The sequence below is a fragment of the Coturnix japonica genome, chromosome 15, assembly GCF_054131305.1.
Source record: "Coturnix japonica strain WE chromosome 15, WE-NBRP24, whole genome shotgun sequence".
Lineage (NCBI taxonomy): Eukaryota > Metazoa > Chordata > Aves > Galliformes > Phasianidae > Coturnix > Coturnix japonica.
The window spans coordinates 9,894,445-9,907,954 of NC_140677.1; the positions used below are offsets into that span (position 1 = coordinate 9,894,445).

General features: G+C 44.0%; 2 long non-coding RNA genes across 16 annotated transcripts in view; both read right to left on the reverse strand.

Moving 5' to 3' along the window:
• Window positions 1-7,568, reverse strand: part of LOC107320007 (uncharacterized) — a 75,958-nt gene extending 68,390 nt beyond the window's left edge. For 7 of the 15 annotated variants that reach the window (XR_014934610.1, XR_014934606.1, XR_014934612.1 and 4 more), the window contains exons 1-3: window positions 7,387-7,565; window positions 6,439-6,549; window positions 2,070-2,180 (exon numbers count right to left, since the gene is read on the reverse strand). This is a non-coding gene — a long non-coding RNA (uncharacterized LOC107320007). Of the gene's footprint in view, window positions 1-2,069; window positions 2,181-2,264; window positions 4,741-6,438; window positions 6,550-7,386 lie in introns of all 15 variants that reach the window. The other 8 variants (XR_014934602.1, XR_014934611.1, XR_014934605.1 and 5 more) reach the window with 5 other exon arrangements.
• Window positions 7,569-7,627: 59 nt separating this feature from the next.
• LOC107319734 (uncharacterized) overlaps window positions 7,628-13,510 on the reverse strand; it is a 37,330-nt gene continuing 31,447 nt past the window's right edge. The window contains exons 8-10 of the long non-coding RNA XR_014934614.1: window positions 11,501-12,449; window positions 8,297-8,642; window positions 7,628-8,201 (exon numbers count right to left, since the gene is read on the reverse strand). This is a non-coding gene — a long non-coding RNA (uncharacterized LOC107319734). The remainder of the gene's footprint in view (window positions 8,202-8,296; window positions 8,643-11,500; window positions 12,450-13,510) is intronic.

The following is a 13,510-nucleotide window of genomic DNA, read 5'->3' on the forward strand; positions in this document are numbered from 1 at the left end:
TTGCATTTTCAGTTTCTCTCAACCTGGGGGATGAGGCTTAGCGTTAGGTTCAAGTTTATGAGTGCCTGGCTCTTGGATTGTCACTTCCCAGCCCTGTCTGTGGGCCCTGCAGGTGGCACTACCCTTCCCCTACAGAAATAACACCCCCACCATTTTTCTTCCAACTCCTGTCCAAAAAATAAACAGTGCAAGAATATTTCTGATGTTGTCAGGCTTTGTAATGGTTCATTCATTTCAACCCTAAATTTGGGACTCAATTTGAGCTGGCAGTAGCTGTTTAATATACAGGACCTGTCTTATTACATCTCCGTCTAATGCATATTTGGGAGCTTTCCCTGAAAGCTCTTGTATAAAGGAGTATTATGACATCAGGAAGTCTAAAAGTACCTGAACTGCAGATGTGATAAATTCAGCAGGATGATACGTGCCTGGCATTTGTACTTGCCTTTTTCCATTGGCAAATGGCCGCCTGGGCTCTATCCCTTGGGATGGCTGTAGAGAACAGCCAGTTTGATGAGCCTAACCAGCCATTGGATGTCACTTTGGCTCCACACTAATTCAAGGGAAACAGCATTTATCTGGCAGCCAGGCAGCTAGCTCTTCGGCAGCTGAGAGTTTAATTATCAAAGGTTCAGGCGAATCTTGCTCTCGCTATCTCTGACCAGCTGCCACAGAAAAATAGACCTTCTGGCCTCATCCAGAAGTTTGTGAAGCTCTCGCAAGTTCCCTTTTGCTGTTAAAATGAGTCCCCGACCATTTGCCCTTTCCTGTGAAAGCTCTGGGCTGGATGCCACTACAAAATAAGAAACTGTGAAAATAATACAGTGGGGAAGGGCTCGTGGTGGATGGGGCTGAGCAAGTGGCAGACAGAAATGGGAGCACTGGGCTCCAGCTGGTGCCTTGATCCAGCTGTGGGTGTTGCTCTGATAGATGGGCACAGGAAAGGTTTCCTCCACCTGCGGGACACTATTTATTCACAGTCTCACATTGCAATTACAGAACAGAGCCACTGTCTGTCTTGCACTCAGCCCTGCTTCCACTGGTTGTCGTCAGCCCAAGCAGCCAATGCAAAAAGCAGGAGCTACACCTCACCACTCTGCTTCTCTTACTGGGTTCAGGCATTCCTGGGTTCCTCTCCCAGCTTTATTGTCAACAACAATTAGCCTGAAAACAAAAGCTGTTGGTACTCACCCAGGTTCTGTTCTGTGCACGGTGGTGATCGGTTGATGGTTGGGCTGGATGATCTTAGAGGTCTTTTCCAACCTTTATGATCCTTTGTTTCTATATCCAGATCTACCACATGAGTAATATGCTCCTCCAGACCAGAATGAGGTGCTATTTCCAATAGATCCTTTGTGCTTTCATGTTAGGGGCATCCCTGCCCTTTATGTCCTACAGTGCTGGTTAATAATGGGACCACCTAAGTGCCTATCAAGAGAGTTTGTAACTTGTGTTTTTCCTTATTCTCAGGCTCTCTGCAGGTACAATCAGACCCAATTGGCCATTCTCAAGGCACGTTTATCTTTTGAATATGAAGGCAATAAACTCAATTATGTTTTTCAAAGGTAAACTCCAATCCTGGCAAGAAAATTAGTTATCCCTCCATTCTTCCACAAAATGCCATCAGGAACTATCACAAGCAAATACTATCAATCTTGATCTGTTTTGCCCAGTTTGTCTCAGCTATCAGCAAGGAATCATGCAGGGAAATATATTCTCTCCACTCTTCACCTGAGAAAAATCTTTCCAAAGCATGGGGATGATTCTCATAGGCAAGGTCCCAGGCCAGCCACTAAGAAACTAGTGAGAGAATCTTAGAATTGTAGAATGGCTTGGGTTGGAAGGGACATTAAAGATCATCTAGTTCCAACTCCCCTGCTGTGGGCACGGTTGCCAGTCTCTAAATCAGGCATTAGTTGGGGTTGTCTCCATGCCACCTGGCCTTGAACACCCCCAGGGATGAGGCATCCAGAAATTCTCTGGTCAGCGTCTTCCAAAGGAGGAGGAGGAAGGAGGAGCAGGAGCACATAAATTACTGTAAGTGTTGGAAAACTGGAAGAAAAGCATACCTTGGAAATTTGTAGAAAGTTCCTTGCAGAAATTTGTTCCTGAGCTCCCCCTTGATGTCCAGAGGCACTGTCACTGAGGCCAGGTTGCCTTGGGTGTCTCGTTTTCCCAACCTGCATGAACAAAAGTGTTTATTTAACACCATCTCCCCAGGGTTTCCTCAGATCCCTAATCTCCAGACCTGACAGTTTACTTACAGCATCGCCAACTGCAAACTGATTAGTCCAGTCCCCATTCCCTTCTCCCCCATGGTTATCACTTTTATTAACAGCAAGGGAGTGATAATGGGGAAAGATGATCAAAGCTGCTGGTATTAACGCTGGGGATTAACGGTATTTATATTCCTGATCAGTGCACACTCGGTGTGGAGAGGAAACCGCCACAAATCAGCTTTTTCCAGCAGAGAGTTGCTGCAGTGCCACTGCCTAAATAGCTGCTGGCTAATGAGCCCTTTGCGGCTGGCTCAGGGAACAGCTCTCTCACTCGACTACTTCTCTTGAAACCTAATGCCTTCAGGTTTGCATCCGCCACAGCATCCAGGCACTGCGTTTTGGTTTTCCATCTGGTCATGGGGACAATGCCTGCTGATGAGGACAAGTGTGCTGGTGTGGGGCAAGCAGCTGAGCTCCTGCTGTGGCCAGTCCAAGTCAGGATTATACCATGTTACCAAACACCTTACATCTCTATCTGGAACTTCAGGAGAACCACAGTGAGCTCCACATTAGTGGGGTGAGGAAAGAAGAAAAACATCTATGCTAGATCTTACACATAGGGAGGGAGAATGAAGTCTTCTGCAGCCATCCAGAGAGAATAGATGTGTTTAATAAAGCTGTGTGCTGTTGTATATTGGTTCCACTTAGATTCCAGAAGCAGCTCAGTGGCAGTGCAGGGGCAGGAAGTGGGACTTTCAAATACAAGCTGTGGAAAAGTCTTTTCCATACCATCCAGTCCATGCAAGCTGGTCACACTTCAATACTGAGCCAAAACAGTTAATCCAAAGCCAAGGCATTCTGGCAAATAAGTACTTTTCAAAAGGCAGGAAAACAGATGTCTTGACCACCAGCTCTGAATAGCTCTTGGTATTTACCTAGTAAGGAAAGTTAACCCTGAGTGTGATCTGCAGGTCTGAACACTACCAGTTGGGCTATAAGATGCTTCTATCCAGAGACTAGCTCAGAGATCATCTTCCTGATTACTACTATTAACAAATAAGGCATCTTAAGGAATATCCAGTTTGCATACAATTTAGGATCATTACTCCCTTTATGATCAGTTAGATATCTTTGACTGTTTGCATGACTATTTCTTCCCTCCTAGTCCCCTGTGGTTCATCACTTTCTGTTTCTCCTCTGTGCAGTGTAATAATGTTGAAAGGGCTTATTTATATAATCATAATAGGCTCTTGTAGAGATTATCATTATGTCACAAGTATAGGTCAGGGAGTTTTGGCTGAAGAATATGTTACAAAGGGGGCATGGAGGTGAGCCCTGCTGTTTTAGTGCACACTCCCATCCACGCACATCATGGACCATCTGCATCCACATGCATGCACAATTCACACACCTGCAGATATTGATTCCACACGTGGCCATGCGTAAACACAAGCTGACTTGTGCTGGCACCTGAAACAGAGATTTTTACCCACAAAACAGCGAAGTGACAACAGAGGGGAGAGGAGAGATTTTACACCTGGAGGTAAATGACAAACAGAGTTGTGAAACAAAGGAAAAGGGTGAAATCAATTGGGGTAAAGCAGAGGACAGTAGTGATGCTCCTAAACTTCTTTTCCCCCATTCTTTAGCCTCTCTACACCCTCTCCCCACACACACAGTAAAAAAACTCTCTTCTTGCAGAACTCTGCAGGGATTGCAAAGCTCTGGGTGACCCGTGAGGACTACCCAGTCCTACACACAGCCACCTTGCTGATACTTGTCAAAGCCATTGTGGATTACCCAGCTGCCTTTTAACACCTCTCAGCCAAGGATTTTCTGGACAAAACCTTTCATCCCATAGGGTACTTTCAAAGTCATGACAGCTTGTACAGCTTGTCAAATAGGATGATGTGGTCTTCTTATACACTCTATCTTGAGGATGTATTCATCAGCAGGTCATGCTCTGCTCACATCTTGCAAGATGAAGGCAAGTGTTTTCTCTGCATGACTGTATCCATCCAAGGACAGCAAAATCACTAGGAGGTGCTCTCCTAGCAAGATTTGATTGAAGGCAATGCAGAATAATCAATTGGCACAAGTGCAGCTCTGGATAAATGGAGTTCTTTGCCTTGGGATCATGATTTCAGAGGAAGGTCAGTGCACTGTTGACCGCTATTTGTTATCCTTCAGCAGCAACTCAACAACTTCTGTGGAATAAGGGGCCACTCTTGGCTTGGGTCCCAGTAGAATGAGCATCAGTGTCACTGCAGTTGGTGTCCTTGCTGGATTCCTGGCTGACTCCATAGGGAAGTAATGAAGCAATTCAGAGGCCTCATCTTAAGGGTTAGCATCTTGATGGGAGTTCAACCATCAAGTGAGTAACACAGGGGAAGGTTCTGCTGGGTCTTGGTGAAGCTGAGAACAGAAACAGCTGCTGAGTTCCAACCCCATGTGAAGATCAGACACCACCAAAGTCCTACACGCAATAAGAAAGTCCAGTAACATCAAAAGAGGTCAGAATCTGTGGAAAAATTCAAAAGCAAAGCAACCAAAATGGCTATGAATCAGTTGACTTGCAAGGACATGTGTTGAGGGGACACGTGGTGAGGTTATGGGTTTGGTGGAGGAGATAAGCCTGCTCCCACCTTCCTAACCCCTTTTGCTCCATGCCCAAAGCAGGACTGTGGGGACTGCAGCAGTGCTCCTGCACTGCTGTGCCCACATGAAACACAAAGGAGGGAGGGAGGGAAATAAAAGCCAAATGAACTGTCCAGGTGGCCTGCGGGCCTTAAATTAAGCAACCCAGTATACATTGAAATAAATGTGATAAACCAGGTCACTATCACTTGCGTGAAATTCAGTTACTCTTTTAAATCATCATTATCACCATCATAATTAAAATCAAGCAACAGCTTAAAGAAACTAATGAATATTTTTATATGTGAACTTATCACACGAAGGCAGAAAAAAACCTGTAAAGTGAAAATGTGCCTGTGTTGCTAATAAATATTATTGGAGGGACTCCCAGCTTTTCACATTACCACAGTGTGATATGACAGCCTATAATGGATTACTCAACTGCCCGAAGCCATTGTAGGAATAAATCCCTTTTAATATTCATGTGCGGTCTTTGAGAAAATAGATGTAAGCAGTTAATACTTTCCTATAGACAAAACAATGCAGTTTATCAAAACAAAATGTGTGCTTGAAAACAAAAATCACAGAGTTCCTGTATTCATTCTTTTCACACAAATCAGAAAAAAATAGGACCCTACCTCTCCAAAAGGACAATCTGGGTCAAGATGGTGCACAGAAAGAAAGATGGGGAGAGGCAGGGTGATAGCAAGGGTGAACAGAAGATGGGAAATAGTATCTAAACAAACAAACAAAAAAAAGATGAGGAATAGTTTGTGAATATGTGTTATGGGCATCAAACCAGGGTGCTATGGAAGGAAGATGTGGGTTGGCACAGGGTTGTTGGCTGCCCTGTAGAGAACTCATGGACTAAAGGGAGACTATGGGCAACATACAGGAATGAAGTGTAGCAATACTTGGTGAAGCTAAGGATTAGCAGTTTTTAGTGGGGGGAAGAAGATGTAGTGAAAGATGTGAACAGAGCCCTGTGCAGGACCAGCTGAGGGCCCTCTCCACCAGTCCTGTTCTCCATGTCCCTGCTTTTTCTTTTGCTTCTAATCTGTACAACCTGCTGGGGTTTTATCTCTGCTTTGTTTGGGGTTTTCTTTCTCTTTTTATGCAGCAGAAGAAGGAATGCAGCAGCATGGACAAGTCTATGTGAATTTTTGTATGGTAAGGAGTGAGAGAGCAATGGAGGTTAGCCATAACCCAAAGAACTTGCCCCAGCACTCTGCAAGCAGCTGATGCTTGGAGGGAGAACTGGAAAACAAAATCCTCTTGGGGACCAAAGGGGATGGCTTCAGCCTTTTAGGGGTGAGGGGGCAAAAATGAGAGAGTTCATCTTACATAAGTAGACACAGCTGAAATGTGAACCAAGCAACCGTTATCTCTGGCTATAAATGGCTGTAGATACATCTGAAACTGTGAGGGGGAGAGATGCAGAAACTCCTCAGTTCCCCTCTTACCGTGAGACCTAGGCAGCAAAGACAAGCTTAAGTCAAAGAATAAATAAGCTACCATTGGGAATCATGCTGCTTTGATATCTGTGGCTGCCTGGTGGGCATAAGTGTTTGTTAGCCCTTACCTTCTCCTTTCCCGTGTTCCAAGAGAGCCTATGATGGTACCTTTTGTCCTTGCAGAACCACAGCAAAAGCTGCTCAGGGTCTGTCCTGGACTGGAGTAGGCTCAGTCCAAGCTGAAAGAGAAACCATATTCTTGAAGCAAATACAGCTCAAAATGAAATCCAAGTGGCTGACACTGTTCTCAGTGCTGCAGGACTGGGGCAGTCAAGAGTCTGTAAAGACTCACTGAGCACATAAGTTGACCATCATGACAAAGGGGTGTTAAGTGTGTTCTCCTTTTCCCGGCCACTGGTTTCCATGGAGTAGCTCAAAGCCACCTACTGAACTACCACACATTTATCATAGAGTCATGGAATGTCCCAAGTTGGAAGAGACCAGTAAGGGTCACTGAATCCAACTCCTAGCTCTACACAGGACCACTCAAAAATCAGACCATATGTCTGATTGTCTATTTAAAATATTCAGTTTTGTAATAGTAATCAGGCCATCAAGACAGGGATAAAATAAATGAACTTACCATGTTGGCACTTTGAACCAACTAACTCAGGTTTTATTCTCATGTCACTCTTGTGGAACATGGGATTCCCCATCAGAGCAAAACTTCAGCTGTATGACCATCTACATTGCCAGCAGTTTTGGAAAGACTCTTTAAAGGGAAATATTCCAGGGACACTTGCACAGATAACACTTTTCTGCACCTCTTTATTCATTTATTGTCACAGAAAGCTTGTTACTGGAAACACCAGGAGTGTCCCTTTAAATGTCAGATAGTTTCATTGTCTATATTGGGTGATTTGAAAGTGGGACAGTTTTATAGGTCACACTCTTCATTGAAATGGAAAAGGTCCAGGAGACAATTGGGCACCAGAACAAGAAAAATTCCTCCCACCCACCTCCTTCCAGCAGAGCAGAGGTGTGTCTTGCTTAGAAAGGGAAAGAAAAAGCTTTACCTTCTAATTGTTGCATTGAGTAGCTCATTGACAGCTCTTTCTGTTCAATACTTTTCTTTATCACTCAGATAGTCTAATCAAAGGCTTTTTCCTTCCATGGGTTAGTTTTTCAGCCTCTAGCATTGATCCAAAATCCAGAAGCGTCAGAGGAAAACAGGCTCATGGAAAAGAGAATACAATTAACACCCAAGCAGCTTCATTTTTTTGGGTGCCTTTAAACATCTTGCACCTCTTTGTCTATTCTCCCATTCTTTTATTCTCCTTTATGTGCTCAGGAGGCTTCTTTAAGGAAAGCCTTTGTCAGCAGCTCAGGGAGAAGATTAAAGCACCCATCACAGGGAAACAGGTTACTTTTTGTGTCCAAGTTCTTAATCCACTTTATTAAAATGTTCCAAATCTTCCTTCAAGAGGAGAGATCAGAAGGACATTTCCCTGTCACCCCTAGCATGCATTCCTTCCAGATACTTGTGCTTCATTAGAGGATGAAAAAAGCAAAGACAAGGCAAGGAAAAGAAGAGAGAACAAGACTGCTGTGACTGGTTAATATGGGATGTGGAGCCTTCCACTTCATGGTCACTGGGTACTGCTCTGGCCCCAGGCTGGAAGCAATTGAAAGTTTTCCCCTTCTGAAAGGCACTTGTGTGAATCAAGTCGGATATATCTAACTATTTTTACCTTTGAGGTTCAAAGAGGAGAAGAACATTTGCAGCAAGCAAAGCCAAACATCCATCCAGCCTACTGTCCTGTTGTAACAGCAACAAGAAAAGGGCACAAAAAGGGTGAGGGTATGGAGGCTGCTGTGCTCTGTGCTCTGCCTGGTATTGAAAGAAAGAAGGGATCTCTCTGGTTAATAAATCTTAATGATTTTTTTTTCCCATCTCTAATGGCAGAAAACAAGGATAGAACTCACCCTTCTTAGCCATGTTAGAAATCTAATGAGGTTCCTGCAACAACATCTTTTCCATGTACTGTTTGTGATTCCAAAGGCCACTTCCTTTGAATAAGTAGCTGCTATTCTGTAAAGCAAGTGTATATGACGCAGGCACTCCTCATGCTTCCTCAGGGTGCAATTACTTGCTTATCTGTCATGTACTGCTGTTTCTCCTCAGCTGAATTAAGTTGTCCAGCATGAGACTGTAGGGTTAATTTTCAAGCAGGAATACCTAAAAAGGCTGGAGAGAACTGTGGCAGTCCTAGAGCAAAGAGCAAAGCAGTGACATCTTGGCAGGCAGAGACCTGAAGTGTAAGGAGAATTCCTGAAATGAGACCATCACATCTCCCATCAGTGCTGACTCATAAAATGGCAGGTTCATTAAAGATGAAATACACAAAAACTACAGTGTGAGCTGTTTCATACTATGTGATTGGCTTTCCCCTGCATCTTGACTTCCCCGAGCCAAGAGTATCAAAGTAGTTTGATTTTAAAACGTGTCATCTCATTAATAAAAATGTAGTTGAAGGCTCCATCTTATTTATTGTCCAAATTACTGTAGTTCTTCGAGGCCTGGCCTGCAGCTCTGCTTAGTTAGAGACCATCTATCTGCAACTCAGGAGGTAAGCCTTAGAATCATCCAGGTTAAAAAAGGCTACTAAGAAGTCTTCTCACCACAGAAGACTTTCCAAAGGGCTAAGAAGGGTTCAGCATGGGTCCTCTGACCTCCCTACTCTCTTGGCTTCCTTCAACACACCCCTGCAAAATCTCCTCTCCAGCCAAGAGCCTTGGAGAAATCCAGCAGAAATGGGGTTCCAAGCCAAGGTCACTTACACTACACTCCAGTCACTGCTGTGCCTTAACCACAGATCACCCTTTCTGCTGCTTTTATAGCAGGCATACCATTGTATTTGGTATCCAACGACTGTCCTCCTCCATGTACAGCACTATATGGGAGCATCAGCTGCAGTGATCCTGATGTCTCACGTTTATCCAGTCCCTTCTGATAACCACCACAGTGTATTCCCTCTGTTTTCAAAGCCTGTTTTTGAGCTGCTTTGAATTCTCTTTGTGCTTAGAGATACGCCTCACTCCTCAAGCTCCATGCACCCTCACCAGTGAGATTTTTAAAGCAAGGCCATAGCTGGGAGTTGTCATTGGTACGTGATGCAGAACAAAATCCAGCTCACTCAAATGCAGCTAGATTGACTCAGTGGGGCTGACAATAGATGAGCGGGGTCTTATCAGCCTACAGAGCAGATACAATGCAGGTGCAGCATGCAGGGAGTAGATAGCAGCTCTGCAAAGGGCCAGCCTGGTTGGTGATAGTGTGGGGCTTTTCTTATTTTCCTTACCAGTTTTGACACTGTTGTTTTAAAGCCAGCACCTTTCTGACCGCTGCCATTGCACTAACAGTGAAAAGAAATAAAAGTGACTGACAACCCAATGGAGGAGGGCTGCAATGAAAGGTCTCAGCAGGGCACGATTCTACCCATGGAGCACTGCTTCTCTAGGCAGTTTATTCCTTGCTCCAAATGCATTTTCTGGATTTAATGACAAGTTAGTGTCATTTCTGCAAACAGTCCAATCAAAGAGAGGTGATTTTGCATGGAGCAGGTCCTGTATTTCTTACCCTATGTTTTGCTATTTTTTTCTGTTGAGGGGCTGACAGCTGTCTCCCAAGACAGGTCACTACAGTTCATGGCAGTAACCAGGGTCATTAGCCAAATATTTTCTCCTAGTATTTGCAACTAGCAAAGCTAAAAACTATCACCTCAGATTGTCCTAAACAAGAAATCACCAAACTGTAAATATGCAACAGCAAGAGAAAGTATTTCTTTGCCAGTGGAACATTTTAATGAGTGGATGGCTCAGCAAATCTTGTAGACAGCTGCTTTCCCTTCTGCAGATAGTGAGATTTATGGTAGGAAGGGAGTGGGGAAATAAGTAGCCAAGGGAGTGTAGTGGGGAAGGGATAAATTACGTATGCTTGGGTCTCATCCTCTGTTTTGGCTGGTCTGATGGTTCTGCAGCTCTCCTTTTTCTCAACTAACCATTAATTCAGTGGGGGGTTGTGGCCAAGATCAGGTGTAGCTCCCACTGACAACAATCACCCATTGGCTAGAGCATCACAGAACAATCTATCCTGGGCAGCCCAATCTAGTGGGTGGTAATCTTGCCCATAGCAGGGGTGATGGCAGTAGATGGTCTTTGGGGTCCCTTCCAACATATGCCATTCTGATTCTATGATTCTATATTCATTCAAGATGACAAGAACCCAAAGCTTTTAAATAGCAGGTGCTCTTGGAATACTGATGGAGGGACAGGAGCATGAGCGAGTCAAAATGGTGACATATTTTTGCAGTTCTGAGGAGATTTTTCATATTCCTTTCCAACAAATAGATTTTTAAGCCTTTTACACACTCCTAGCCAATTACATGATCATAGAAGCACTGAATTATATAGAATCATAGATTGCCTTGTGTTGGAATGGACCTCAAAGATCATCCCGTTCCAACCCTCCTGCTTGGGGCGTTGGATATTTCTGATAGTACTTCTGATGAATACTATTCCCAAAACACAGTACTGAGAGGAATGGAATCCAGAAGAAACAAAAATCTGTCCTGATGCTCGTAGACTAGAGGCAGAGCAATAAGCCCAACATTCATTTTCCAGAAGACACCTCCTAGTGATCATAACCTCCAGCAGCACAATGCTTCTGCAAAACACAGCCCTAAGAAAAGCTATCGATAGCAAAAAAAACTGAAAAACATAAAAAGCAAAAACCAAAGCAAACCGAAACAAACCACAGCACAACCACCAAAAGAACTGACAGCACATTCCCAAGTGATTTACATGTTCTCTGAGCTGCTCCTGGAGTCAATCTTTCTGACCATGAAATTTTCACTTCCCTTGGACAGGGAATCCTAGCAGGAGGAGGGAGCTCACATCCTGACTTGCCCACTGGCAGCAATGTATTCAGCTGGGGAATCTGCTGTATCAGTGACAGTGTAGACTAGCTCTTGCCTTGACACTGAACCATATCTCAAGGTGAAGCAATTTAAATCAAGAACAGTCATCTTCCAACTTGAAAAAGACAAAATAACCCTAAAAGATGTTGCTGTTATCCCACCTAGGCATTGCAAACAGTCTGTTAGATGCTGGAATAAAAGTTAATCTTACATTGTCTCCAGAAGCACTTTCAGGTTGTTTGCTAAGACTCAGAAGAGAGACCAGTCGGACACAGAGAATCAAAGGATGTGCCTGCAGGAATGTGAAGGTCTTGCTGTTGAGGTCATACAGATGAAAACATCAATAGAATACATAAGACACTTCGCACTTTCCTTATTTATCCAAAAAGCTATTTTTGTTTATTAAAACCTAGTTACTAGCTGCATCTTGCCAATAACCTGGAGTGCTTGCTTGGTTAATTTAAGCAAGCAGAGCTTTGACGAAGTAATTTTACCATCCTCGGGGATCTGCCAGCTTATGCCGGTCTTCACTATTTCAGATGAAATTGAGTTAATTTTCGCTGAAATTGCTTCTTAGCAGACAAACACATTCCCCATCATTGCGAGCTTATGCCTCTGCAGCTCTATTATTCTTTAATTTACACACCCCGGCAGCGAGGGATTAATGCCTGAGACATACAAAAGGCTACAGTGTGGAGAGGAGAAGTGGAGGAGAGAGAGAGAAAGAGTGGAGCTCCGTGGGGAATAGGTAATGGTGTTTCAGTTGTATAGTCAAAACATTTAAAGTTTGGCATTAACATGGAGTCAGCTCTTGTCCTTTCACTCTGAAAATCCATCATCAAAAATCTCAAGGCAGAAAATATCTCAGCTATTCTGACCATGGTAAGTCCCTGCAGGACAGCCAGTCAGGAGGACAGTCACTGGGGTATTGTAGATTCCTCCCTCCCAGGAGCTGATTGCTGGAAGTGAAGGTGGTGTGGAGCAGAACTACACAGGAAGGTTGCATTTCACTTTTGTGCCTTCCACCACGTTCATGCTTCAAACAGGAGTTCTGGGAAAGTGTTGCTGCCAAGGCTCTGGGGGTTCCTTCAGATGTTCTAAAATGAAAATACTGGATTCTTGAAAGCATCCAGACAGAAATATGAGTAGTGCCAAAGCATCTGCAAAAGGATGGGAAAAAAAAAAAGGATTACCCTGTTTTTTTTTCTAACAGTAGTGCCAAATTCAGCTGTCTCTGTGAATTTTCTAGTGAGATTTTAGGATAGCAGAATTTTAAACCAGTTCTTGCTGATGACTGAGATGAACAGCAACTATGGTTTTTTTTTAGGTTATTGCTTCAGTTTTCCTTCCTTAGTCAAACAGCTAACAGTTTCCTCTCTTTTTGTAAATACCTCTGAGTTACACATGCGTAACTGGATAAAATACAGCAATCCCACATCATGTGCTGCTATTCACGTAGCAGTGCTGTAATTAAACATTTAAATTCCTTGTCTTCCTTTGAAGGCCCACCCTTCCTTCCACTTCCCTGGCCACCAGTGCTGCATCTGTGACCCAGCACATTCCAGCATCCTTGCTCCACGCAAACACATCCATGTTTTCTCCTTGCTACCTTCTGCACACAAGAAGCTCTCTAGCAGCCCCATTTATTATTCTGCCTACAAATCTTTTCTTGTTTTCTCCTTCACTATGATACCAACTAAATCTGGACATGGCAGGGAAGTTGCTGATATGTTGGACCACCACATCTTTCACATGCTTTTTCTGACTTCTTATTAGATGGTAAGCCCCTTGCAGGCCAGAGCTCTAGAGACAGTTTTCCCTCCTGAGGACTGTCCTCCATAGAATCATAGAGTATTCCAAGTTGGAAGGGACCAATTTAGACCATTGAGCCCAGCTTCTAACTCCACATAGGACCATACAAAGTTCAGATCATATGTCTGAGAGCATTAGCTGGATGCTTCTTGAACTCCATTAAACTCTGTGCCACAATCACTTCCCTGAGGAGCCTGTTTTAGTTCCTGACTGCCCATCCTTGGTTGCTGTAGAAGGGACAGAATGGGGAAGAAGGTCCTCAGCAGAATTCACATTGATGAAAACTGAGGGTACTCTACTTCCCTCCAGAAATGGCCCCACCGTCTTACTGGGCCAGCATCAGCTACAGAGTGGAACATCTCAGCACCTGGGCAAGTCATTAACAAACTCAGGAGTAGGTTAGGGTGAG